A 26,608-nucleotide genomic window follows, 5' to 3' on the forward strand; every position below is an offset into this window, starting at 1 on the left:
ATTGACTAGCCCTAGGAGGAGGCAGTCCCTCAAGGGTCAGCAAGACTTCAAGATGCCAAAGTATAGAAATACAGAAAATTAAAACATATGATCAATATGCAGGGATATGGAGAAAATGTAAAAGTGGAGGACATGCATGCTTCAGTAGTTGTGGCACACAGGCTCAGTAGCTGTGGCTTGTGGGCTCTAAGCGCAGGCTCAGTAGTTGTGGCATTCGGGCTTAGTTGTTCCACAGCATGTGGGATCTTCCCAGACCAGGGCTCGAACCCATGTCCCCTGCATTGGCAGATGGATTTTTAACCACTGCGCCACCAGGGAAGTCCTATTTATTTAATTTTGCTGCTGCTGCTTGTGTCAATTTTGTAAGTTATGTTTTTCTAGGAGTTTGTCCATTTCATTTAAAATTTCAAATTTGTCAGCATAAAGCTGTTTATAATATCCCTTATAAAAGTCTGTAGGATTTGTAGTGAAGTCTCAGTTTTCGTTATCAATGTTGGTCATTTGTGGTTTCTCTCATTTTCTTCTTGATAAGTTTTGACGGCAATTTATCAGTTTCAGAGTCTTTTCAATGAAGTTGATCCACTCTATGTATGTTTGTTTTCTGTGTCTGCTTCTGTATTATTTTTTTCCTTCTCCTTTCTTCCAGTTAAATTTTATGTTCATTTTCTAATTTAAGTCATTGATTATCAGCCATTATTCTTTTCCTAATAAGCAATTTTAAAGTTATAAATTTACCTCCAAGCACAGCTTTAACTGTACTGAAAGTTTCTATATGCAGTATTTTCATTATTATTCAGTAAAAGATATTTTCTAATTTCCTTTGTGATATCTGCTTTGACCCATGAGCTATGTAGAAATGTACTTCTCGGTTTCCAAACATGTGAATATCTTTGAAGTTGGAATTTAGCTTAATTAGAGTGTGGTCAGAGAACACGCTGTATTATTTCGGCGCTTTTAAATGTATTTACTTGTTTTATACACCAGCATATAGTAAATTTGGGTGCACTGTTCTATAGATGTCAATTAGGTCAAGAGCGTTAATTATAGTGCTTAAATCTTTATACCATTTCTGCTTCTTTGGCATGTGCCTATTCTACCAGCTATTGAGGGGTGTGTGTTAAAATCTCTGACTATGATTGTGGATTTGTCTATTTGTTCTTTTTGATTCTATCAATTTTTTATTTATATACATTTAAGGCTATGTTTTTAGGTACATAAAATTTAGATTTGTTATATTTTCCTGGTAAAGTGTACCATATTTCATTATGAAATATATCTTATCTCTAGTAATGCTTCTTGCCATAAAGTCTTCATCTGTTATCAGTACAGCTACACTAGCTTTTTTGTATGGTACATATTTTTATTTCCTTTTACTTTCAGTATTGCTATATATTTCATATAAATAGTTTTTTTTTAAGCAGCAGTTGGTGCTGGCCATTTAAAATTTTTTTTTTTTTTTTTTTTTGTGGTACGCGGTCCTCTCACTGTTGTGGCCTCTCCCGTTGTGGAGCACAGGCTCCGGACGCGCAGGCTTAGCGGCCATGGCTCACGGGCCCAGCCGCTCCGCGGCATGTGGAATCTTCTTGGACCGGGGCACGAGCCCGTGTCCCCTGCATCGGCAGGCGGACTCTCAACCACTGCGCCACCAGGGAAGCCCTGGAGTATCATTTTGATACATGCACGATGATCCCCCATGTACTCATCACCCAGATTTAACAATTATCAACTCATGGCCAATTCTGTTTCATCTATTCCGCCACTTATTTCCTCCCCTCTTGTATTAATTTGGAGCAAATCCTAGACATCAGTATAATTCTTTCCTAAATATTTCAATGTGTATATCTAAAAGCTAAGTCCTCTTTTTATAAAGACATAATTACATCTTTACAACAGTTATTAAGTTTTTTTTAATATATAAATTTATTTTATTTTTGACTGTGTTGGGTCTTCATTGCTGCGTGGGCTGTCTCTAGTTGTGGTGAGCAGGGGCAACTCTTCATTGTGGTGCACGGGCTTCTCATTGCAGTGGCTTCTCTTGTTGCGGAGCATGGGCTATAGGCACACGGGCTTCAGTAGTTGTGGCTCGTGGGCTCTAGAGCGCAGGCTCAGTAGTTGTGGCTCACGGGCCTAGTTGCTCCACGGCATGTGGGATCTTCCCGGACTAGGGCTTGAATCCATGTCCCCTGCACTGGCAGGCGGACTGTTAACCACTGTGCCACCAGGGAAGCCCTATTAAGTTTCTTAATGTTATCAATATCCAATCAGTGTTCACATTCCATATTTCTCCTGATTTTACATTTTGTTTGAATCAAGGCTCTCTTTTAATTTTTTTAACTGCTGATGGGCTACCCTGTGCAAGGGTAGCCCATCTTGAGTGAAGTTCTATTGAAAATATGTGGGGCTGAAGATCTCACTCTGAGTGAAGGGCAGCTCACTCACTCCATTGATGGGCTCAGAATCTAGACTTCTTCAGGTGGCTTGTGGAAACCAGCAGCCATTTCCACAGATGCCTGGTTTGTTCATCACTGATAATCATTTAACTCTGTGATAATGTTGTTTTTTGTCCTTTTTATAGACCTTGGGTAAAGAACTCCTGTAACATATCTTTCTTCTTAGCACCCTATTAGATGGTTATGCAGTTACTCAATATTTACCATATCAAGGAAAGATATAAATAATACTTTTCTGTTTACTAATAATCCATGCTAAACAAATACTTACTTCCATCATCCTACCATCCTTGTTCTTCCTTGAAAATGAAGGAAGGGTTGTGGGATGAGATGAAAGAGTGAGGTGATGGCCAAATGAGATAATGTACCTGGAAGTAGATTGTAACCCATCAGGTGCTATCTGTGCACATGTTGTGGGGTTTTTTTGTTTGTTTTCTTTTAATTTTTATAAATTTATTTATTTTTTTAATTTATCTATTTTTGGTTGTGTTGGGTCTTCGTTGCTGGGCATGGGCTTTCTCTACTTGCGGCGAGCAAGGGCTACTCTTCGTTGCAGTGTGCGGGCTTCTCATTGCAGTGGCCTCTCTCGTTGCGGAGCACGGGCTCTAGGCACGTGGGCTTCAGTAGTTGCAGCACGTGGGCTCAGTAGTTGTGGCGTGCGGGCTCAGTTGCTCTGCGGCATATGGGATCTTGCCGGACCAGGGATCGAACCCCCATCCGCTGCATTGGCAGACAGATTCCCAACCACTGCGCCACCAGGGAAGCCCCACAGGTTGTTTTAACAGAACAAGCAGCATCCTCTCTCAAACATTTTACTTTTGTACTCACTGTAATCCCAGCTTCTCCTTAGTTCACCTGTCTTATATTCAGGCTCTCATCCATCATTTGGGCTACTGCAGTCTAGTATCCTCTGCCAGGTCCATGGTGCAGTCTTGAAAGTGCTGCTCTCATTGTTGGCACAGTGGTGCTTATGTGACAATTTGAATATTTTACTTTTTTTGGGTAAAAATGAAAATTATTTGCAGTAGAAAAATGAGATTGCTGATGCTAGTGATTAGAAGCCTCACTCCTCACACACACAAAAAAAAGAAACCTCACTCTCATGAATGTGATCGCATTAAGACAAAGATGAGCTCCTTGGGGGTGCTAAGAGGGTGCTAATTAATCTTAAGCCTCATCTGGACTCTTACATGCCAGATGTCACATGTCAGATGACGTATTCAGTTGTGAAGGAAAGGAAAAAAAGAAAGAATATCTGTAAGTGCTGGAAATATATTGTTTGACACTGTGATTGAAATGTGAGACATAATTGGGGATTTTAATAATGTTTTTAGCTTTCTGGGAATGAACTGTCCTTAAAACATTTAAACAAAATGTATGTTTGACCATACACCTGACTTTTGAATATGTTTTCAGAAACACGAAACTGCCTGTAGTTGAATAGGCTTCCTTTCCCACAGTTACCCACAGAGCTAGAACTCTGGAGATAGAGGGAGAAAACCAGCCTAGCTCTGCGCCTGGTCGTAGGACTCAGGCAGTCTAGGAAAAGGGGGAGGTGAGCTCTGCCTGGGACAAGAAGACACTCCTCTTTTTCTGGCAATCCAGAGCAATTACTTCATGAGATGCCATCGTGATGACATGTGCCCAGTTTAATGCCCCCAATATGCTGTCCAACTGCATTGTTTCCTGCTATAGTAGGCGCTCTAGGAGTCATCTTCTGGTATTTGGGTGAGGCAGGGACCTGAGCGAGTCTCACTTCAAGTCATGTTGACACTGAGAACCTGGCACTGACATAAAGCATCATTTAGTACAAGGCAGAGGACCCTTTCTGCAGCTAAAACTCAATGGTAATCACTGACCTCATGGTCTTGACAATCTATAGGGTTAGAGGATGCAGCATGGATATGCAGCCTTCACCATCTGTTCTGCTCTCAAATTACAAACACACCACGAATACACATCACAACTGCATCATCAGGAAAAGGAGGCTGAAAGTGCTTCTAGCCCTGTACCATATTTTAGGTCCAACACTTTGTGCACTTATTTTGGAAAAAGCTTTGGGGGCAGAGGAAGTTATAGTTTGATCATATCGTTTGAATCTGACAACATCACTGATAGAACTTTTCCCTTGATATTCCCCTAAACTCAGCTATGTTCAATTGTATTTCACTGTATTTGCTCTCAAGAGGTAAATTCTGCTTGGTAGTAGGGGAAATGGTCATGGTCCTTGGGTTAAAATCTAGCTTATACTTGGAGATTATTCTGTACAAGAGGACCTCAGGGAAACAGAGTATCACAGTAATGATAATGAGCCACAGCTTTATTCAACAATCATTGTATTTGAGTGAATTGTATTGAGTTACCAATGTCTGTTTACTAACTAGATTGTGAACAGTTGTATGGCAAAGAACAAAGTTTTCTTCATCCTTTCTTCCCTATGGCACTTAGTACATGGCAGGGATTCAGTAAAGTAAAGCAGAGAAGATATGTATCTAAATAATAATAATTATGTAAGGCAGAAAGTAGTTAGTGTGGAGAAAGAGGTATGAATGATCTATGGGATCCTAGAAGGAGAGATGAGACTGGGGGAACTAAAAATGCTTCAAGGGGTAGTGTTTCTTGACAGATAGATGGACCTTAATAGACTGAAATAAAGGCTATCATATATTGGATGTTTATTATGTGCTGGGCACTGTGCTAAGCATTTTGCTTGCATAATCCAACAGAATCCTCCAAGCAACTCTATGAGAAAAGCACTATCATTATCCCCATTTTAGAGATGAAGAAATTGTGGCTCAGGCAGATTAAGTGATTTTATCAAAGTCACACAGCTGGAAGGTGACAGAGTCAGGATTGGATCTAGTCTGACATGATGGGTATGCTCTTAAACACTGGGCTATACTGTTCTTTTTTTTTAAATTAAAAAAATGTTTTAATTATTTATTTTTGGCTGCGACTGTTCCTTTTCCTAGGAAGTGAAATAAGTCTTTTAGGGTTTGGAAAAACATGGACCATGTTCTAAAAATATTTACTAGTTGATGTGGCTGGAGGATAGAATATGTGGAGATTGGAGAACAGTGGGAGATAAGGTTGTTCCAATAAGTCACGGACACATCTCAGAGAACTTGGAAGGCTATCCTAAGGAATCAGGGATTTTTGGAAGGTGATGGAAGCATTAAATACCTATTATTGAAGCGGCACGATTAGATATGTGCTTTAGGAGATGTGAAGGGGCAGGATGAGAAGCAGAAAAACCAGTTAGGTGGCTCTTGTAGTAGTGGTACAGGAGTGAAAAGGCATGCAGAGCCCCAAGAATATGTGATTTCCTCTTGCAAGCCTAGTTGAGATTGTTTCATTTTAAGAAAAACAAAAACATGTTTAAAAATCTAGACTCAAAAAGAACATAGGGACTTCCCTGGTGGCACAGCGGTTAGGACTCGTGCTCCCAATGCAGGGGGCCGGGGTTCGATCCCTGGTCAGGCAACTAGATCCCACATGCATGCCGCAACCAAGAGTTCGCCTGCCACAACTAAGGAGCCCATGTGCCGCAACTAAAGGAGCCCATGAGCCACAACTAAGGAGCATGCCTGCTGTAACTAGCACAACTCTATGAGAAAAGCACTATCATTATCCCCATTTTAGAGATGAAGAAATTGTGGCTCAGGCAGATTAAGTGATTAAGTGACCCAGCACAACCAAATAAATAAAAATAAATAAATATTAAAAAAATAATAATAATAAAAAAAGCCCTTAAAAAAGAACATAATTTAGGAAATAATTTTTAGCTTTACAAAATGTGTTCCCTTTGAGAGCTTTTAAAATAGGATTTGGTTTACAGAATTTTTTGCATATCTTGGGGAACTATGTAAACCAACCTGTATTTTTTTTTGAATTTCTGAATTTTATTTATTTTTTATATAGCAGGTTCTTATTAGTTATTTATTTTATACATATTAGTGATTAGTGTATACATGTCAATCCTAATCTCCCAGTTCATCACACCACCACCAACCACCCTGCGACTTTCTCCCCTCGGTGTCCATACATTTGTTTTATACCTCTGTGTCTCTATTTCTGCCCTGCAAACCGGTTCATCTGTACCATTTTTCTAGATTCCACATATATGTGTTAATATATGATACTTTTTTAAATTTATTTTTTTATACAGCAAGTCCTTTTTAGTTATCCATTTTATACATATTATTATACTACATTTGTTTTTATCTTTCTGACTTACTTCACTCTGTATGACAGTCTCTAGATCCATCCACGTCTCTACAAATGACCCAGTTTCGTTCCCTATTATGGCTCAGTAATATTCCATTATATATATATGCCACATCTTCTTTATCCATTTGTCTGTTGATGGGCATTTAGGTTGCTTCCATGACCTGGCTATTGTAAATAGTGCTGCAATGAACATTGGGGTGCATGTGTTTTTTTGAATTATGGTTTTCTCTGGGTATATGCCCAGTAGTGGGATTGCTGGGTCATATGGTAATTCTATTTTTAGTTTTTTAAGGAACCTCCATACTGATCTCCATAGTGGCGGTATCAATTTACATTCCCACAAACAGTGCAAGAGGGTTCCCTTTTCTCCACACCCTCTCGAGTATTTCTTGTTTGTAGATTTCCTGATGATGCCCTTTCTAACTGGTGTGAGGTGATACCTCACTGTAGTTTTGATTTGCATTTCTCTAATAATTAGTGACGTTGAGTAGCTTTTCATGTGCTTCTTGGCCATCTGTATATCTTCTTTGGAGAAATGTCTATTTAGGTCTTCTGCCCATTTTTTGATTGGGTTGTTTGTTTTTTTTAATATTGAGCTGTTTATATATTTTGGAGACTAATCCTTTGTCCACTGATTCATTTGCAAATACTTTCTCCCATTCTGAGGGTTGTCTTTTCGTCTTGTTTGTAGTTTCCTTTGTTTTGCAAAAGCTTTTAAGTTTCATTAGATCCCATTTGTTTATTTTTGTTTTTATTTCCATTACTCTAGGAGGTGGATCAAAAAAGATCTTGCTGTGATTTATGTCAAAGAGTGTTCTTCCTATGTTTTCCTCTAAGAGTTTTATAGTGTCTGGTGTTACGTTTAGGTCTTTAATCCATTTTGAGTTTATTTTTGTGTATGGTGTTAGGGAGTGTTCTTATATCAATCTTTTACATGTAGCTGTCCAGTTTTCCCAGCACCACTTATTGAAGAGACCATCTTTTCTCCATTGTATATCCTTGCCTCCTTTGTCATAGATTAGTTGACCATAGGTGCATGGGTTTATTTCTGGGCTTTCTATCCTATTCCATTGATCTATATTTCTGTTTTTGTGCCAGTACCATATTGTCTTGATTACTGTAGCTTTGTTGTATAGTCTGAAGTCAGGGAGTCTGATTCCTCCAGCTCCGTTTTTTTCCCTCAAGATTGCTTTGGCTATTCGGGGTCTTTTGTGTCTGCTTACAAATTTTAAGATTTTTTGTTCTAGTTCTGTAAAAAATGTCACTGGTAATTTGATAGGGATTGCACTGAATCTGTAGATTGCTTTGGGTAGTATAGTTATTATCACAATGTTGATTCTTCCAATCCAAGAACATGGTATATCTCTCCATCTGTTTGTGTCATCTTTGATTTCTTTCATCAGTGTCTTATAGTTTTCTGAGTACAGGTCTTTTACCTCCTTAAGTAGGTTTATTCTCAGGTATTTTATTCTTTTTATTGCAATGATGGATGGGATTGTTTCCTTAATTTCTCTTTCTGATCCTTTGTTGTTAGTGTATAGGAATGCAAGAGATTTCTGTGCATTAATTTTGTATTCTGCAACTTTACCAAATTCACTGATCAGCTCTAGTAGTTTTCTGGTGGCATCTTTAGGGTTCTCTATGTATAGTATCATGTCATCTGCAAACAGTGACAGTTTTACTTCTTCTTTTCCAATTTTTATTCCTTTTATTTCTTTTCCTTCTCTGATTGCCGTGGCTGGGACTTGCAAACCTATGTTGAATGATAGTGACGAGAGTGGACATACTTGTCTTGTTCCTGATCTTAGAGGAAATGCTTTCAGTTTTTCACCATTGAGTATGATGTTTGCTATGGGTTTGTCATATATGGCCTTTATTATGTTGAGGTAGGTTCCCTCTTTGCCCACTTTCTAGAAAGTTTTTATCATAAATGGGTGTTGAATTTTGTCAAAAGCTTTTCCCACATCTATTGAGATGATCATATGGTTTTTATTCCTCAGTTTGTTAATATGGTGTATCACATTGATTAATTTGCATATATTGAAGAATCCCTGCATCCCTGGGATAAATCCCACTTGATCATGTTGTTTGGTCCTTTTAATGTATTGTTGGATTCTCTTTGCTATTATTTTGTTGAGGACTTTTGCATCTATATTCATCAGTGATATCAGTCTGTAATTTTCTTTTTTTGTAGTGTCTTTGTCTAGTTTTGGTATTAGGGTGATGCTGGCCTCATAATTGAGTTTGGGAGTGTTCCTTCCTCTGCAATTTTTTGGAAGGGTTTGAGAAGGATGGGTGTTAGCTCTTCTCTAAATGTTCGATAGAATTCACCTGTGGAGCCATCTGGTCCTGGACTTTTGTTTGTTGGAAGATTTTAATCACAGTTTCAATTTCATTACTTGTGATTGGTCTGTTCATATTTTCTATTTCTTCCTGGTTCAGTCTTGGAAGGTTACACCTTTCTAAGAATTTGTCCATTTCTTCCAGGTTGTCCATTTCATTGGCATAGTGTTGCTTGTGGTAGTCTCTTAGGATGCTTTGTATTTCTGCGGTGTCTGTTGTAACCTCTCCTTTTTCACTTATAATTTTATTGATTTGAGTCCTCTCCCTTTTTTTCTTGTTGATTCTGGCTAAAGGTTTATCAATTTTGTTTATCTTCTCAAAGAACCAGCTTTTAGTTTTATTGATCTTTGCTATTGTTTTCTTTGTTTCTATTTCATTTATTTCTGCTCTGATCTTTATGAGTTCTTTCCTTCTACTAACTTTGGATTTTGTTTGCTCTTCTTTATCTAGTTCCTTTAGGCGTAAAGTTAGATTGTTTATTTGAGAATTTTCTTGTTTCTTTCTCTTTTTTTAACATCTTTATTGGAGTATAATTGCTTTACAATGGTGTGTTACTTTCTGCTTTATAACAAAGTGAATCAGCTATACATATATCCCCATATCTCCTCCCTCTTGCATCTCCCTCCCATCCTCCCTATCCCACCCATCTAGGTGGTCTCAGAGCACCGGGTTGATCTCCCTGTGCTGTGTGGCTGCTTCCCACTAGCTATCTATTTTACATTTGGTAGTGTATATATGTCCATGGCACTCTCTCACTTCGTCCCAGCTTACCCTTCCCCCTCCCCATGTACTCAAGCCCATTCTCTACGTCTGTGTCTTTATTCCTGTCCTGCCCCTAGGTTCTTCAGAACCTTTTTTTTTTTTTTTAGATTCCATATCTATATGTTGTAGCATACAATATTTGTTTTTCTCTTTCTGACTTAACTTTACTCTGTATGACAGACTCTAGGTCCATCCACCTCACTACAAATAACTCAATTTCGTTTCCTTTTATGGCTGAGTAATATTCCATTGTATATCTGTGCCACATCTTCTTTATCCATTCCTCTGTCGATGTACACTTAGGTTGCTTCCATGTCCTGGCTATTGTAAATAGAGCTGCAATGAACATTGTGCTACATTACTCTTTTTGAATTATGGTTTTCTCAGGGTATATGCCCAGTAGTGGGATTGCTGGGTCGTATGGTAGTTCTATTTTTAGTTTTTTAAGGAACCTCCATACTGTTCTCCATAGTGGCTGTATCAATTTACATTCCCACGAACCGTGCAAGAGGGTTCACTTTTCTCCACACCCTCTCCAGCATTTACTGTTTGTAGTTTTTTTTGATGATGGCCATTCTGACTGGTGTGAGGTGATACCTCACTGTAGTTTTGATTTGTATTTCTCTAATAATTAGTGATGTTGAGCAGCTTTTCATGTGCCTCTTGGCCATCTATATGTCTTCTTTTTTTTTTTTTTTTTTTTTTTTTTTGCAGTACACAGACCTCTCACTGCTGTGGCCTCTCCCGTTGCGGAGCACAGGCTCTGGATGCGCAGGCCCAGTGGCCATGGCTCACAGGCCCAGCCACTCCACGGCATGTGGGATCCTCCCGGACCGGGGCACGAACCCGCGTCCCCTGCATCGGCAGGCGGACTCTCGATCACTGCGCCACCTGGGAAGCCCTATATGTCTTCTTTGGAGAAATGTCTATTTAGGTCTTCTGCCCATTTTTGGATTGGGTGGTTTGTTTTTTTTGATATTGAGCTGCATGAGAGCTGCTTGTAAATTTTGAAGATTAATTCTTTGTCTGTTGCTTCATCCATTCTGAGGGTTGTCTTTTCGTCTTGTTTATGTTTTCCTTTGCTGTGCAAAAGCTTTGAAGTTTTATTAGGTCCCATTTGTTTATTTTTGTTTTTATTTCCATTTCTCGAGGAGGTGGGTCAAAAAGGATCTTGCTGTGATTTATGTCATAGTATGTTCTGCCTATGTTTTCCTCTAAGAGTTTGATAGTGTCTGGCCTTACATTTAGGTCTTTAATCCATTTTGAGCTTATTTTTGTGTATGGTGTTAGGGAGTGTTCTAATCTCATACTTTTACATGTACCTGTCCAGTTTGCCCAGCACCACTTATTGAAGAGGCTGTCTTTCTCCACTGTATATTCTTGTCTGCTTTATCAAAGATAAGGTGACCATATGTGCGTGGGTTTATCTCTGGGCTTTCTATCCTGTTCCATTGATCTATATTTCTGTTTTTGTGCCAGTACCATAGTGTCTTGATTACTGTAGCTTTGTAATATAGTCTGAAGTCAGGGAGCCTGCTCCTCCAGCTCTGTTTTTCTTTCTCAAGATTGCTTTGACTATTCGGGGTTTTTTTGTGTTTCCATACAAATTGTGAAATTTTTTGTTCTAGTTCTTTGAAAAATGCCATTGGTAGTTTGATAAGGATTGCACTGAATCTGTAGATTGCTTTAGGTAGTATAGTCATTTTCACAATATTTATTCTTCCAATCCAAGAACATGGTATATCTCTCCATCTGTTGGTATCACCTTTTATTTCTTTCATCAGTGTCTTATTGTTTTCTGCCTATAGGTCTTTTGTCTCCTTAGGTAGGTTTATTCCTAGGTATTTTACTCTTTTTGTTGCAATGGTAAATGGGAGTGTTTCCTTAATTTCTCTTTCACATATTTCATCATTATTGTATAGGAATGCAAGAGATTTCTGTGCATTAATTTTGTATCCTGCTTCTTTACCAAATTGATTGAATAGCTCAAGTTGTCTTCTGGTCGAGTCTTTAGGATTCCCTATGTAAAGTATCATGTCATCTGCAAACAGTGACAGCTTTACTTCTTCTTTTCCGATTTGTATTCCTTTCATTTCTTTTTCTTCTCTGATTGCTGTGGGTAAAACTTCCAAAACTATGTTGAATAATAGTGGTGACAGTGGACAACCTTGTCTTGTTCCTGATCTTAGAGGAAATGGTTTCAGTTTTTCACCATTGAGAACAATGCTGGCTGTGGGTTTGTCATATATGGCCTTTATTATGTTGAGGTAAATTCCCTCTATGCCTACTTTCTGGAGGGTTTTTATCATAAATGGGTGTTGAATTTTGTCAAAAGCTTTTTCTGCATCTGTTGAGATGATCATATGATTTTTCTCCTTCAATTTGTTAATATGGTGTATCACATTGATTGATTTGTGTATATTGAAGAATCCTTGCATTCCTGGGATAAACCCCACTTCATCATGGTGTATGATCCTTTTAATGTGCTATTGGAGTCTGTTTGCTAGTATTTGGTTGAGGATTTTTCCATCTGTGTTCATCAGTGATATTGGCCTGTAGTGTTCTCTCTTTGTGACATCTTTGTCTGGGTTTTGTATCAGGGTGATGTTAGCCTTGTAGAATGAGTTTGGGAGTGTTCCTCCCTCTGCTATATTTTGGAAGTGTTTGAGAAGGATAGGTGTTAGCTCTTCTCTAAATGTTTGATAGAATTCACCTGTGAAGCCATCTGGTCCTGGGCTTTTTTTTGTTTCGAAGATTTTTAATCACAGTCTGAATTTCAGTGCTTGTGATTGTTCTGTTTATATTTTCTATTTCTTCCTGGTTCAGTCTCTGAAGGTTGTGCTTTTCTAAGAGTTTGTCCATTTCTTCCACGTTGTCTATTTTATTGGCATACAGTTGCTTGTAGTAATCTCTAATGAGATTTTATTTTATTTTTTTTCTGCAGTGTCAGTTGTTACTCCTCCTTTTTCGTTTCTAATTCTATTGATTTGAGTCTTCTCCCTGTTTTTCTGATGAGTCTGGCTAATGGTTTATCCATTTTGTTTATCTTCTCAATGAGCCAGCTTTTAGTTTTATTGATCTTTGCTATTGTTTCCTTCATTTCTTTTTCATTTATTTCTGATCTGATCTTTCTGATTTCTTTCCTTCTGCTAACTTTGGGGGGGTTTTGTTCTTTCTCTAATTGCTTTAGGTGTAAGTTTAGGTTGTTTATTTGAGATGTTTCTTGTTTCTTGAGGTAGGTTTGTATTGCTATAAACTTCCCTCTTAGAACTGCTTTTGCTGCATCCCATAGGTTTTGGATTGTTGTGTTTTCATTCTAATTTGTCTCTAGGTATTTTCTGATTTCCTCTTTGATTCCTTCAGTGATCTCTTGGTTATTTAGTAACGTATTGGTTTAGCCTCCATGTGTTTGTTGTTTTTACGTTTTTTTCCCTGTAATTGATTTCTAATCTCATACATAGTGTTGTGGTCAGAAAAGATGCTTGATATGATTTCTGTCTTCTTAATATACTGAGGCTTGATTTGTGACCCAAGATTTGATCTATCCTGGAGAATGTTCCATGTGCACTTGAGGAGACAGTGTAATCTTCTGTTTTTGGATGGAATGTCCTATAAATATCAATTAAATCTATCTGGTCTATTATGTCATTTAAAGCTTGTGTTTCCTTATTAATTTTCTGTCTGGAGGATCTGTCCATTGGTGTAAGTGAGGTGTTAAAGTCCCCCACTATTATTGTGTTACTGTCGATTTCCTCTTGTACAGCTGTTAGCACTTGCCTTATGTATTGAGGTGCTCTTATGTTGGGTGCATATATATTTATAATTTTTATATCCTCTTCTTGGATTGATTCCTTGATCATCATGTAGTGTCCTTCCTTGTCTCTTGTAACATTCTTTATCTTAAAGTCTATTTTATCTGATATGAGTATTGCTACTCCAGCTTTCTTTTGATTTCCATTTGCATGGAATATCTTTCTCCATACTCTCACTTTCAGTCTGTATGTGTCCCTAGGTCTGAAGTGGGTCTCTTGTAGACAGCATATATATGGGTCTTGTTCTTGTATCCATTCAGCGAGCCTGTGTCTTTTGGTTGGAGCATTTAATCCATTAACGTTTAAGTTAATTATCGATATGTATGTTCCTATTACCATTTTCTTAATTGTTATGGGTTTGTTTTTGTAGGTCCTTTTCTTCTCTTGCATTTCCCACTTAGAGAAGTTCCTTTAGCATTTGTTGTAGAGCTGGTTTGGTGGTGCTGAATTCTCTTAGCTTTTGCTTCTCTGTAAAGCTTTTGATTTCTCTGTCAAATCTGAATGAGATCCTTGCCAGGTAGAGTAATCTTCGTTGTAGGTTCTTCCTTTTCATCACTTAAAATATATTGTGCCACTTCCTTCTGGCCTGGAGAGTTTCTGCTGAGAAATCAGTTGTTAATCTTATGGGAGTTCCCTTATATGTTATTTGTTGTTTTTCCCTTGTTGCTTTCAATAATTTTTCTTTGTCTTTAATTTTTGTCAATTTGGTTACTATGTATCTCGGCGTTTATACTGTTGGGACTCTCTGTGTTTCCTGGACTTGGGTGGCTATTTCCTTTCCCATGTTAGGGAAGGTTTTGACTATAATCTCTTCTAATATTTTCTTGGGTTCTCACTCTCTCTTCTCCTTCTTGGACCCTTATAATGTGAATGTTGTTACACTTAATGTCGTCCCAGAGGTCTATTAGGCTGTCTTCATTTCTTTTCATTCTTTTCTCTTTATTCTGTTCTGCAGCAGTGAATTCCACCATTCTGTCTGCCAGGTCACTTATCCGTTCTTCTGCATCAGTTATTCTGCTATTGATTCCTTCTAGTGTATTTTTCATTTCAGTTATTGTATTGTTCATCTCTGTTTGTTTGTTCTTTAATTCTTCTAGGTGTTCTTTAATTCTTCTAGGTCTTTGCTAAACATTTCTTGCATCTTCTCGATCTTTGCCTCCATTCTTTTTCTGAGGTCCTGGATCATCTTCACTATCATTATTCTGAAGTCTTTTTCTTGAAGGTTGCCTATCTCCACTTCATTTAGTTGTTTTTCTGGGGTTCTATCTTGTTCCTTCATCTGGTACAAAGTCCTCTGCCTTTTCATTTTGTCTATCTTTCTGTGAATGTGTAAACCAACCTGTATTAATGTAACATTCTTAAAGGAACATTTGTGAATCAATCATTACAAAGGAATATAGGGAATATGTATATATCTCTTAAAACAAACCCCCCTTTTTTACAGGACTCTGCTTTCTCTTCTAACCCTTATGAATGCCACTAAATGTTATTATATCTCCAATAAATTCCTGAAATATTTCCAAAGAAATAGAAACCAGTAGAATTAGGCATTGGAAAACTCTCTGACTGTTGCTTCTGGGCTGTGCTCTGGATCTACAAGTAATTCTATGGCTTAAGATGCTTGCTCACATTCCTGAGCTGTATGTGTAGTTCTGAGGCAATGTGTGACACAGTGACATGGGCTAATTACACAGTCTCCACTTGTCCAAAGGGAATCACGCATGAGAAGGCAGGCTCTCTCATCTTCCTTTCAGGAGGATTTCATCCCATGATTCCCCACCCAGAAGTGCAGAGTAAACAAGTAACAACAATTAGGTTGACTGTGAGACCTCATAACCCACTTTCTGGGTCTTATCAGCAAAGCTAGAAGCATGTCCTATTTAACCACAGAGCCTGTGGCAATGACTATTTCACATCTCTATGGCTATGGGGATATTTCACCTCTTTCCACTGTTCAACATTTTTTACTTGCTCCCTAAAAGATAATCACCTGTATAGTATGGAATTATTAATTTCAAATGTGGGAACAATTATGTTAAAATGAGTTTTTGTCTTTTAGAGATACATAATGAATATTTATTGATGAAACTGTACGATGCCTAGAATTTGCTTCAAAATGGCACAGGATGGGGGAAGTCAGTGGAGGGGTGTAGATAAAATAATAATGGCCATGAGTTGATGATTGTCGAAGCTGGATACTGGGTGCATGGGGGATCATACTATTCACTATATGTTAGTGAATAATTATTAGCTTTATAAAAGGTCTACTTTTTATATGTTTTAAATTATACATAACTTTAAAATGAGCACTCTTTAGGTAGAGGGCAGAATTAGCAATGTTTAGATTTTGGGTTGAGTATTGTAGTGAAAAAGGAGAAATGTTGATGAATTGGTTCTAGAAAAATGTGCAAGTCCAGTAATTTCTCTTTGTAATGCATTATACACTATTCTGTCCATCACCTGCCTCCAAGGCTACACTAACTCTGTAGAGCTATGATTAATGTCCTATGCATTTGCCTGCCTTTTATCTGTATTCCTAGAGTTTTTTCACCTTTGCCTTGTCTCTTGCATTAGATTAGTAATCTCATCATGTCAGGACATTCCATGTAATCAGCCCTTCACTCCATAGCACTGAGTACTATGACTTTCCAAGAATGATAAAATTTAAAAGGATAAAATAGGAGATCAAACAGTGTAAACCAATATTTTTCAAAAGATTTGCAAAAGGATGGTGATTATCTAAATGTTGGTTTATGTGTCAGAAACAGCTGAGTTCACTTAGTCACCAACAGTGATTCTCTTTGAAACTAAGGGGAATCCATTACACTTTTTCTTCCTGTAAAACAGAAATAATCTAGTCTCAGAATGGGAAAGGGAGAGGAGGGGAAAAGGAGGGAAACAGGGGTGAGAATGGCAGCAATGTTCTCCAGTCACCCAGTGGTTGTTCCAAAATTCATTCCTAAGTGGTAGGGACAATGGACCTGTCCCCAGGTGGCTGTGCCCACAACCCTGGGTCTTGTTTCTTATTGGTATGTCTCCAACACAGCTTTAACTCTTCTGAGTAGGTGAAATTGCTTCCAGAAATCTTCTGTAGCAACTGCAGCCTCTTTTCCTCTTTTAGCATAGAGTTCTAGAAAATTTTACTGCTGTGAAAGGCCACAGCATTATTTTTAAGGTTATCCAAAGACCCTGAATGTGCAGGGTCTTGCGCCAGGTATATACAGCACGGCTGATACCAGAAGCCGGGTCTCAGTTCCACCAGCCAACTTCCCACCTCCACCTAGGTCCTAGAGATCTACCTTGGAGGTTTGTTTTGAAAATTTTAGTCTGATAGGATTCAAGGGATAGACTGAGTGCCCCATTTAAGAGCTATAATCTCTAGTTCTGGCTTTCAAAAGGAAGTTTGAAGAGGGTGACTTTCCTCTTAAGCAATGTGCTAAGATAACGGAGTGAGCTGCTGTGGGGAAGTGGTGATGTCGTCAGCCCTTTCTGGCTTCCACACTGATACTGCTACTCTTGGTTAGGAAGTAAAAGAGGAAGTGAAGCAGATTCGTCATTGCTTAAGGAGCCTGGTATGTGCAGCTAGGATTTCCTAGCTGTTGGCTGAAGCAACAGGGGGAAACTTTTTCATACACTTGCTGGGCCCCAGCTGAGAAGGGCTGGGGAGCCGCTGGCTCTTAGGATGGACCTGCTCATATGTGTTCTCCAAGGAACTCATTAGGAACTGCTGTGATCTCATTTTTTCTGTGTATGACATTGTTCAATACCTGCAGGAAGTTTTCTTTAGGAGAAACCTTTTATAGCAGCTCTACATGGATAATTGGTAAATATGGCTGTGATACAACAGGAAAGATTCGATTATTTGAACGTTTCTTCCACTAAATGGACATTAACTTTTAAGATTCCCCTTCCCTTGGCCCTGTAAAAGTGGTTAAGAAAATGAATAGTGACTAGGCCCATGCTCCAGGGGTTCCAGAGAGCAGACAGAGCAGGTAGTCTGAGCTCTTGGACTCCTAGCCAGGCTCTCAGCCCTCCTTTATCCTCTAGGAATAGGTTCTTGGTCAGTTGTTAAGAATGAAAAATCCAGCTTGCTAGAGTATCTAGCCACTCTGCAGAAGTGTTAACAGATCTGAAAGGCACCTTGGCCTTCCCCTGCTTGTAGACAGGCATGCCTCAAGTCTAGACTAGGCAAGGTCTCCTGCTCTTTCTGTTCCTTGAAGGGCTCTGGAATGAGATGACATTTCCATCTTCCTGCCCATGGCCTAGTCCAGCCTGTGTTTCCTCTTTTGTGAAATACTTTATCAGGAGCCAAATTAAATCTCCCTTGCCTTAATTTGAGCCCATTTCTTCTTCTTTTTTAAAAAAATTTATTTATTTATTTATTTATTTTTTGGCTGCATTGGGTCCTTGTTGCTGTGCGCGGGCTTTCTCTAGTTGCGGTGAGTGGGGGCTACTCTTCGATGCGGTGTATGGGCTTCTCATTGTGGTGGCTTCTCTTGTTATGGAGCACGGGCTCTAGGCACGTGGGCTTCAGTAGTTGTGGCTCTCGGGCTCTAGAGCACAGGCTCAGTAGTTTTGGCGCGTGGGCTTATTTGCTCTGTGGTATGTGGGATCCTCCCAGACCAAGGCTCAAACCCGTGTCCCCTGCAATAGCAGGCAGATTCTTAACCACTGTGCTACCAGGGAAGTCCCCGGCCCATTTCTTCTTGATTAGTCATCTGAGATGACACAATAACTTCTTTTTTAGAAAAAATTTATTTTATTGAAGTATAGTTGACTTACAGTGTTGTGTAGTTTCTGCTGTATAGCAAAGTGATTCAGTTATACACATGTATATATTTTCATATTCTTTTCCATTATGATATATCACAGGATATTGAATATAGTTCCCTGTGCTACACAGTAGGACCTTGTTGTTTATCCATTCTATATATAATAATTTGCATCTGCTAATTCCAAACTCCCAAGTCATTCCTCCCCTACCCCTCTCTCCCTTGCCAACCACAAATCTGTTCTCTATGTCTGTGAGTCTGTTTCTGTTCCATGGAAGTTCATTTATGTCATATTTTAGATTCCACATATAAGTGATATCATATATGTATAATATCTGTCTTTCTCTTTCTGACTTCATTTAGTATGATACTCTCTAGGTCCATCGATGTTGCTGCAAATGGCATTGTTTCATTCTTTTTTGTAGCTGAGTAGTATTCCATTGTTTATATGTACCACATCTTTATCTATTCATCTGTCGATGGACATTTAGGTTGCTACCATGTCTTGGCTATTGTGAATAGTGCTGCTATGAACATAGGGATGCATGTATCTTTCCAAATTATAGTTTTGTCTGGATATATGTCCAGGAGTAGGATTGCTGGATCATATGGCAACTCTATTTTTAGTTTTTTGAGGAACCTCCATACAGTTTTCCATAGTGGCTGGACCAATTTACATTCCCACCAACAGTGTAGGAGGATTCCCTTTTCTCTATGCCCTCTTCAGCAATTGTTATTTGTAGACTTTTTAATGATGGCCATTCTGACCTATGTGAGGTGGTACCTTGTTGTAGTTTTGACTTGCATTTTCCTAATAATTAGTGATGATGAGCATCTTTTCATGTGTCTATTGGCCATCTGTGTGTCTTCCTTGGAAAAATGTCTATTTAGGTCTTCTGCCCAGTTTTTGATTGGCTTTTTTTTCCTAATTAATTAATTAATTAATTTTTGGCTGTGTTGGGTCTTCGTTGCTGTGCATGGGCTTTCTCTAGTTGTGGCGAGCGGGGGCTACTCTTCCATGCGGCGTGTGGGCTTCTCATTGTGGTGGCTTCTCTTGTTGCAGAGCACAGGCTCTAAGCATGCGGGCATCAGTAGTTGTGGCTCACAGGCTCTAGAGCGCAGGCTCAGTAATTTTGGCACATGGGCTTAGTAGTTCCGCAGCATGTGAGATCTTCCCAGACCAGGGCTCGAACCCATGTCCCCTGCATTGGCAGGCGGATTCTTAACCACTGTGCCACCAGGGAAGCCCTGACCCAGACCTCTTTAAAGGGAACATCAATAAGCCAAAGATATGAGTTAGTAACTCCTAGAATGTAAGGTTGGCGAGCTAACCAAGAGACACTGAGGCAAGAGGCAGGCTCCGGGGCACTGAGGTGGCAGTGTGTCACAGGTTTGAGGTATGGAAGGGGATGAAGCATGCTGGAGCCATTTGAGAAGGATAACTGTGTACAGCCCAAGTATACAGTGCTCGAGCAATATGGCACTACTTGGTCACATTAAGTATACACATATCCTATGATGAGATTTCTGCAGTCTGTTAACACCCTCCCCTTCCTGCAACAATCAGGAGTGTTGTTCAAAAGAGTGGAAACCTGGTGGAAGTGAGGATGGGGGAAATGATTTTTGTCAGAGCCACCTCCTACAGTTGTGCGGATTGTGTCCTGAGCAAGGCTTCTACTGAGGGGGCCAGTAGGGGCTGAAACCAAGCCTGAGCTCCACCTTGCCAAGCCTTGTGCAAGGGCTGTGTCCTCCAGGAGGAAGAGGTGCCTTTTCTGATGCATAAAAAGACACCACATGGATGAGAAATTGTCTAAAAAGATTGCTACATGGGGCCAAAATTGGACACACATGAGGCTGCTCATGGCAGCATTGTTTTGGGTGGCACCGGGAGTGCTCATTACTGGGGAGCAGAGAGGCCACATGCCGTGTGTACATGGTGGAGTCCTCTGCAGCCGTCAGGAATGGTGGACTGGAGTGCACATGGCATTGTGGATTGGTCTTAAAAACAAAGTGCACAGTGGAAAAAGTAAGACACAGTGAGATCTATATCACAAGGCTATGGATGTAAATTAAAATGCATGCAAACCAGACAACAACACACACTCCCTTGAACACATGCAAGCCAAAAAATGGAATTAAAGATTAAAACAGTTGCCAGGGATTTCCCTGGGGGTCCAGTGGTTAAGACTTCATGCTTCTACTGCAGGGGGCACGGGTTTGATCCCTGGTTGGGATCCTGCATGCCACGCAGTGCAGTAAATAAATAAATAAACAAACAAACAAATAAAATGGTTGCTTGTGGAAAGGACAGGAGGAGTGGGCATAAGAGGAAATACATGCGTACATACATAAAAGCGCAGCATGAACTGAAAATTGATTAATTTAACACTCTGCACCTGAGGCCTAATAAGTAAAAAATAAGTAAATAAAATTAAATTAAGTGCCCTGAGCCTTGTGGTTTGAGGCTTTCTGTGGACCACCAGCATGGCTTGATCAGCATGATCACAGCTTTTTTATTATCTCATTTACAGAGATTTATATCTGGACTTGGGTGAGCTGCCTTATAACACACCTGCCTTTGTCAAACTCAGAGGTGTCTGATACTGTCCTGGTCCTTCAAGTCCTTGGAAATTCCTTGTCTTACCTATATTATTTTATTTTCCTGTTAGCCATAAACAGAAATGAAAGCATCTACTTCCCTGGGGATTTAATCAAACTATAAAAACTATATGAATGAAGAATAGGGGCTGCAAAGAAGAAAAGAAAATCCTCAGTTCTTTTTGGCCTGGTTCCTTATAAATCCTGCATCCACTTTTTTCATCCAGCGAAGGCTGGCAGCTGATGGGTCAGACTGGGCCCTCAGTCATTGGAATACAGTGTCTTGGCTTCTTCAAAGATAGGTCTAGATCATTCTAGACCAATGCAGTCATAAAGTACCTAGTGCTAAAAACTTTCACCGTTTAAAAAATATAATTTTTATTTTTGAGATATTTCTTTGCCAAGTGTGTGTGCAACTTAAACCAAAAGAAGACCTAATATTCTCCAAGTTAGCATGTGTTCAATCAATAGGTACCCAATAAGCATAAGTTAGATTGAGTGATCTTTCAAACCTGCGCCCTCTGCAGTGAAAGTGCAGGGTCCTAACCACTGGACTGCCAGGGAATTCCCAGGTTGAGTGATCTTTTACCATCCATTCAGGGACACCTCTTCCCCATATGGAGTCTTATGTGTATTAGAAATGTGCCTCTTCTTCCTGAAGACACAACCCCGTAGTCAGGTACAGGTGTGGCAAGTGGAGCTGCGTTGCAGCCCCACTCACCCCCTCTGCTGTTCAGGGCACAATCCACACAACGGTAGGAAGTAGCCCTGCAAACAAATAAACTCCCCTCTTCTCTCTTCCACTAGGTTTCCACTGTTTGTAACATCTTTGCTTGTTGGTCTAGGAAAGGCAGGCCTTACTGACCATCCTAATTGCCAGGTGGAGCAACAGTATCTCCCATCCCACATGCTCTTGTGGAATTTTGCTCCTGCCTCTATAAAGGTGGAGACTAATTCCACTTTCCTTGAGTCTGGGTGAGCTTGTTGACTTACTCTCAACCAACAGGACACAGCAAAAGTTGACACTGTGATTTCTGAGGTTAGGTCATAAAGAGTGATACAGCATCCACCTTGTTGGCTGGAACGCTTACTTGCACTTGGAGCCCTCAGCTGCCATGTAAGAAGTCTGACTATGCTGAGGAAAGCCAGGCTCTGAGGAAGCCATGCCATATGGAGAGGCCGCGTGTGGGTGCCCTGGTCAGCAGTCCTAGTTTTTGAGTGCTCCAGGCTCTGACATCAGACATGTGAGAAAACAATCCTTCGATGCTTCTAGCTCCCAGCTGTGAAGTCATCATCAGACTTTGAATCCTTCCAGCTGAGGCCCCAGACAGCTAAGAGCAGAGAGAAGCCATCCCCACCGTGCCCTTTCTGAATTCCTGACACATAGAATCCATGAGCACAATAAATTGGTGGTGTTCTATGCCAGTAAGTCTGGGGTGGTTTGTTACACAGCATTAGTAACTAAAATCATTATTTTCAACAACACCAAAATGCAGAGCAGTAAAAGGGAAACTGTTATAAATTAAATATTAAAAAATTATCAACTAAAAGAGACAGAAGAGACATATCAACAAAGACAAATGACATTGCTTGGCTCCTGATTAGAATAAAGTATTACAGAAAGATACTTGGGAAAATCAGGGCAGTTTGACTTTTGACTGGATACTAGATGTATGAAGGAATTATTGATTTTTTAATAAAAGAAGGAATTATTGATAATTTTTAAAATGTGATGCAGTGGTTATTGAAAAAAAGTCTTATTTGTTACAGATAAATACAGAAATATTTAAATATGAAAATATCCGTGATTTGCTTTAAATTGGTTTTAAAATAGAGATGGGAGGTACAGATGAAACGAGATCGCCATATGTTGATAATTGTTGAAGCCAGGTGATAGGTACATGGGGGTTTATTACATTATTATCTCTAGTTTTGTACATATTTGAAAACTCCCATAAGAAAAAGTTTGACAAAAGAGAGGATGGTAGGTCCTCTGTCCTATTCTTCCAGGCTGTGGTTTTGTGCTAACAGGTGCCAATGGTTTAAATAGATTGCTCCTCTTATAAACATGATCTCTGTGTACTTCTGGGGGCTTCTTGAGACCCAGGACCCTACACTAATGTGGAGGTTTCAGGCAGAGAAACGGACTAGCAGAGGAAAGCATATTCTTAGGTAAATGTTTAGGCTCTCCTCAAATTAGTGTAATTTTTGGTGGCTAGAATTCCCCTTAAAGACAGAATTCTCTTCCCTGACGATACCCAGTGCAGCACTAGGTACACAGAGGAGAGCCTATCAAATTGATTTGAATTAAGAAACCTGATTGTTCAGGCTTAATCCATCAGCTTACTCCAAAAGTTAGGTAGTGTTCAATTTTGAACCTTGAAATATATGTCAGCAGAAAAGCAGGCAACAAGGCTGCATGTTGCTATACAGATGACATATCTTGGAAGGTCCTTCTGTTTGCATGTGAGTTCTCTTCTTGAAGAAAGACTATTAACTCATGCTGCAGCTTGCTGCTCTCTGCTTGGTTTTGGCTATGTCACTAAGCCCAAAATAGAAAGTTCTTTTACTGCAAAGCAGGGAAAGAGGTTTAAATTTATCAATTCAAATAACAAAGGGCAGCATTATACTGGCTTTTCTTGGGTGGGGGTGGGGAGAGAGAATGCCTGCTTCATCAAGGAGAAAGAGTGATCTGACACTGGCAGAGGCCGGGACCAGGAGACAAGCATACACTGTGGTGAGTTGGGCTTGTTTCCCATCCTGGCCCCCCTCACTCTTTGCAACTGTGTCACCTCTTTTAGGACATGGGAAAGCAGCTGAGCCACTGGGGATTCAGTCCCAGAAATGTCACTGAAGTTATCAGACTGGAAACAGTTCTCTGAGCCAAACCCCTTCTCTCTCAGCTTTTAGTGGGGTCAGTACCTTGCCACAGAGTTAAACAGCAGGGAGATATTTTTTCTTGTCAAATGGTCAAACATTTTAAATGATCTCTAGGGTTGGAAAGAATTTGGGGAAATTGGCATTCTCATACATTGCTGGAAGGAGGTAGATTGATCCACCCGTCTGGAAAGCAACCTGACAAGATGGATTCATGGTGTAGCAGAGAATATAGACTCAGAGGCTCTCCCACCTACAGCTGGTGGAAGTATAAACCGGCTCCATAGACAAACTCTTGTGCAAGTACAACAGGGGACATTTACAGTAATGTTCATAGCAGCAATGTGAACAAGAGCTAAATCCTAGAAACAATGCAGTTGCCCATGAGTGGAAGAGTGGATGGTAAACTGTGGTGTATTTACGCACTGGGGTATTTTACACCAGTCAAAATGAACTACAGTAAAATGTAATGATATGGATGAATTTTTAGCAAAGTAATATTAAGTGAAAAAAAAATCCTGAAAGATTACGTGCAACATGATATCCTTTTTATAAAGCTAAGAACAATTTTAAAAAATTACTCTTTAGGAATATATACAAATACAGTAAAACCATATAAAAGGAAAAGCACAGAAATGAACATCTGATGGCAGGTTCCCTTGGTTGGGGAGTGCAGGGAAATGAGGGGGAAGCCCTTATGGGTTAAATATTGGTTATTGTTGAAGTCCTAGCTTTTGTTTGAGGTTGTGGATTCACAGGTACTGATTACATTATTGAAATGAATTTACCACCTAAATTAACAAAATCAGGCCATCCAGTAACAATTATGATAATGTCATGAACCAAAGATTGTGGTTAATTCAATTCTGAGAACCTGACATTAAAACAAAACAAAATAAAATAAAAACAGTCCCAGAAATGTCACTGAAGTTATTGATACTTGGCACAGTTATTCTATTTCTAAACCTTTATCTTAAGGAATAAACAGAGATGCACACAAAAATTTATGAACAAGGACATTTATCACAGTATTTACAAATATAAAAATAGGAAGCAATCTAACTACCAAACTAAGGGATTAGTTACCTAAGTTGGGTTACATCGATATGCTTGAAAAAAAGGTAGTCTTTTTAAAATATTGTAAGAGTATTTAAGTACCAATGTATGGAAAATACTATATATCAGTTGAATAAAATGGGTTACAGAATAGACGTACACAATATGAACCCAGTTTTTTAATTTCCTGTAAGTATATATATACACACACACAGAATAACTGGGAAGACTATACATCAGAATGATTATATCACTCTTGCCTAGATGTTATGATTATTTTTTTCCTTAAACTCTTCAGTAGTTCAAAAATTTTCTACAGTGATCATTAATTCTTTTACAATCAGAAATAATTTTATTATAAATTTAGATGTTAATAGTAGTAGCTAATGTAGATGCAGTATTTGTCATGTGCTAAGAGCTTTACTTGGGTTAATTTATTTAATGCTTAAAATAGCCCAGTGAGGATGGTACTATTATGATCCCTATCTTACAGATGAAGATACTGAAGTTTAGGGGCTTAAATAACTTGCATGAGGACACAGAAGTCCTAAGAAATGGTGCCTTGAATCAGGCTTCTAGGGGGCTCTTCAAAGAGTGGGCCTGATGGAAGGGTCTTGGTCTCCCTGGCTCAGGGATGGCTCCACCAGAGAGAATGATCTTCTGAAAACAGCACTGGGAACTAAACAGCCTGATGTGGACCTGAAATCCACACAGAGAAAGAGACCCCAAGGGATGCCTGAGCCAGAGCCCATACAAGGGAGCCAAACATTGAACGTGGGGAGGGCAGACATGGGGGAACCAGGGCACCCAGCCCTGAGGATTTCTGATGAGCCCTTGTGGAAAAGGAGATCCCATTTATTGAAGAATTGACTGGAGAGCAGAGATGTTTTTACTCATGGTTCTGGCCAGCTCTAACTCCCACCAGCCATTGCACTAGGATTGGTATCCGGAGCCTTCGGTAGAGAGAAGAGGGTGCTCTAGGCATGGGACAGAGCCAGGGACTTGGCTGCGGTCTCTTCTCATCACTCATGCTTTAAATATAAGCTCTGATGTGATCAAGGCGTCAGAGATAAAATACCTTTCTCAAGCTCAGTCAGCAGGATATGGTATCCAATTTGGACAAGACAGTGGAAAGTAGACTCAGGGGGAAAAAATCCCTTGGTCTCAACACCAACACACGGGAGGTGAAGAATTTGACACCTTAACATTGTAGAATAAACAAATGTAGGCATGTTTTCTTCAAAACAGCTAGAACAGATATGATTTAAGAGGAATGAATTTTAACAGTTAGTTCTTCTCTTCTCAGCTGAAGAATTCTGGACTATCTTTCAAGATGTAGCTCAAGCATCAGCTTCTGTGGAAATACTTCCCAAGCTGCCTGAAGCAACAAGGCCATCCCTCTTCTATAAATGTTTAATAAATGACTTGTTTACCTGTCGGACTGTCTGTCTTCCCCTGCTGTAGCATAGCTCAGTGGACTGTGTTATACACCTCTAGGTTTTCCCTGCTTTCCCTGTATCTCTTTCCATCAACTCTCCCCACCAAGCATCCCTGTGCATGCCATGCGGTAAGTGCTAATTAGCAATTTCTTTTGGAATTTTTTTTTTTTTTTAGGCCGCACCATTGCAGCATGCGGGATCTTAGTTCCCCACCAGGGATCGAACCCGTGCCCCTTGCATTGGGAGCTCAGAGTCTTAACCACTGGACC

General features: G+C 39.6%; 1 protein-coding gene across 1 annotated transcript in view; it reads left to right on the top strand.

The window, feature by feature from the left end:
* Positions 1 to 26,368, top strand: part of CDKL3 (cyclin dependent kinase like 3) — a 91,088-nt gene extending 64,720 nt beyond the window's left edge. Inside the window, exon 12 of the mRNA XM_032626317.1 lies at positions 26,207 to 26,368. The gene's annotated coding sequence lies outside the window, so the exon portion shown is untranslated. The remainder of the gene's footprint in view (positions 1 to 26,206) is intronic.
* Positions 26,369 to 26,608: the final 240 nt, after the last annotated feature.

This window comes from Phocoena sinus, chromosome 3 (genome assembly GCF_008692025.1).
Source record: "Phocoena sinus isolate mPhoSin1 chromosome 3, mPhoSin1.pri, whole genome shotgun sequence".
Lineage (NCBI taxonomy): Eukaryota > Metazoa > Chordata > Mammalia > Artiodactyla > Phocoenidae > Phocoena > Phocoena sinus.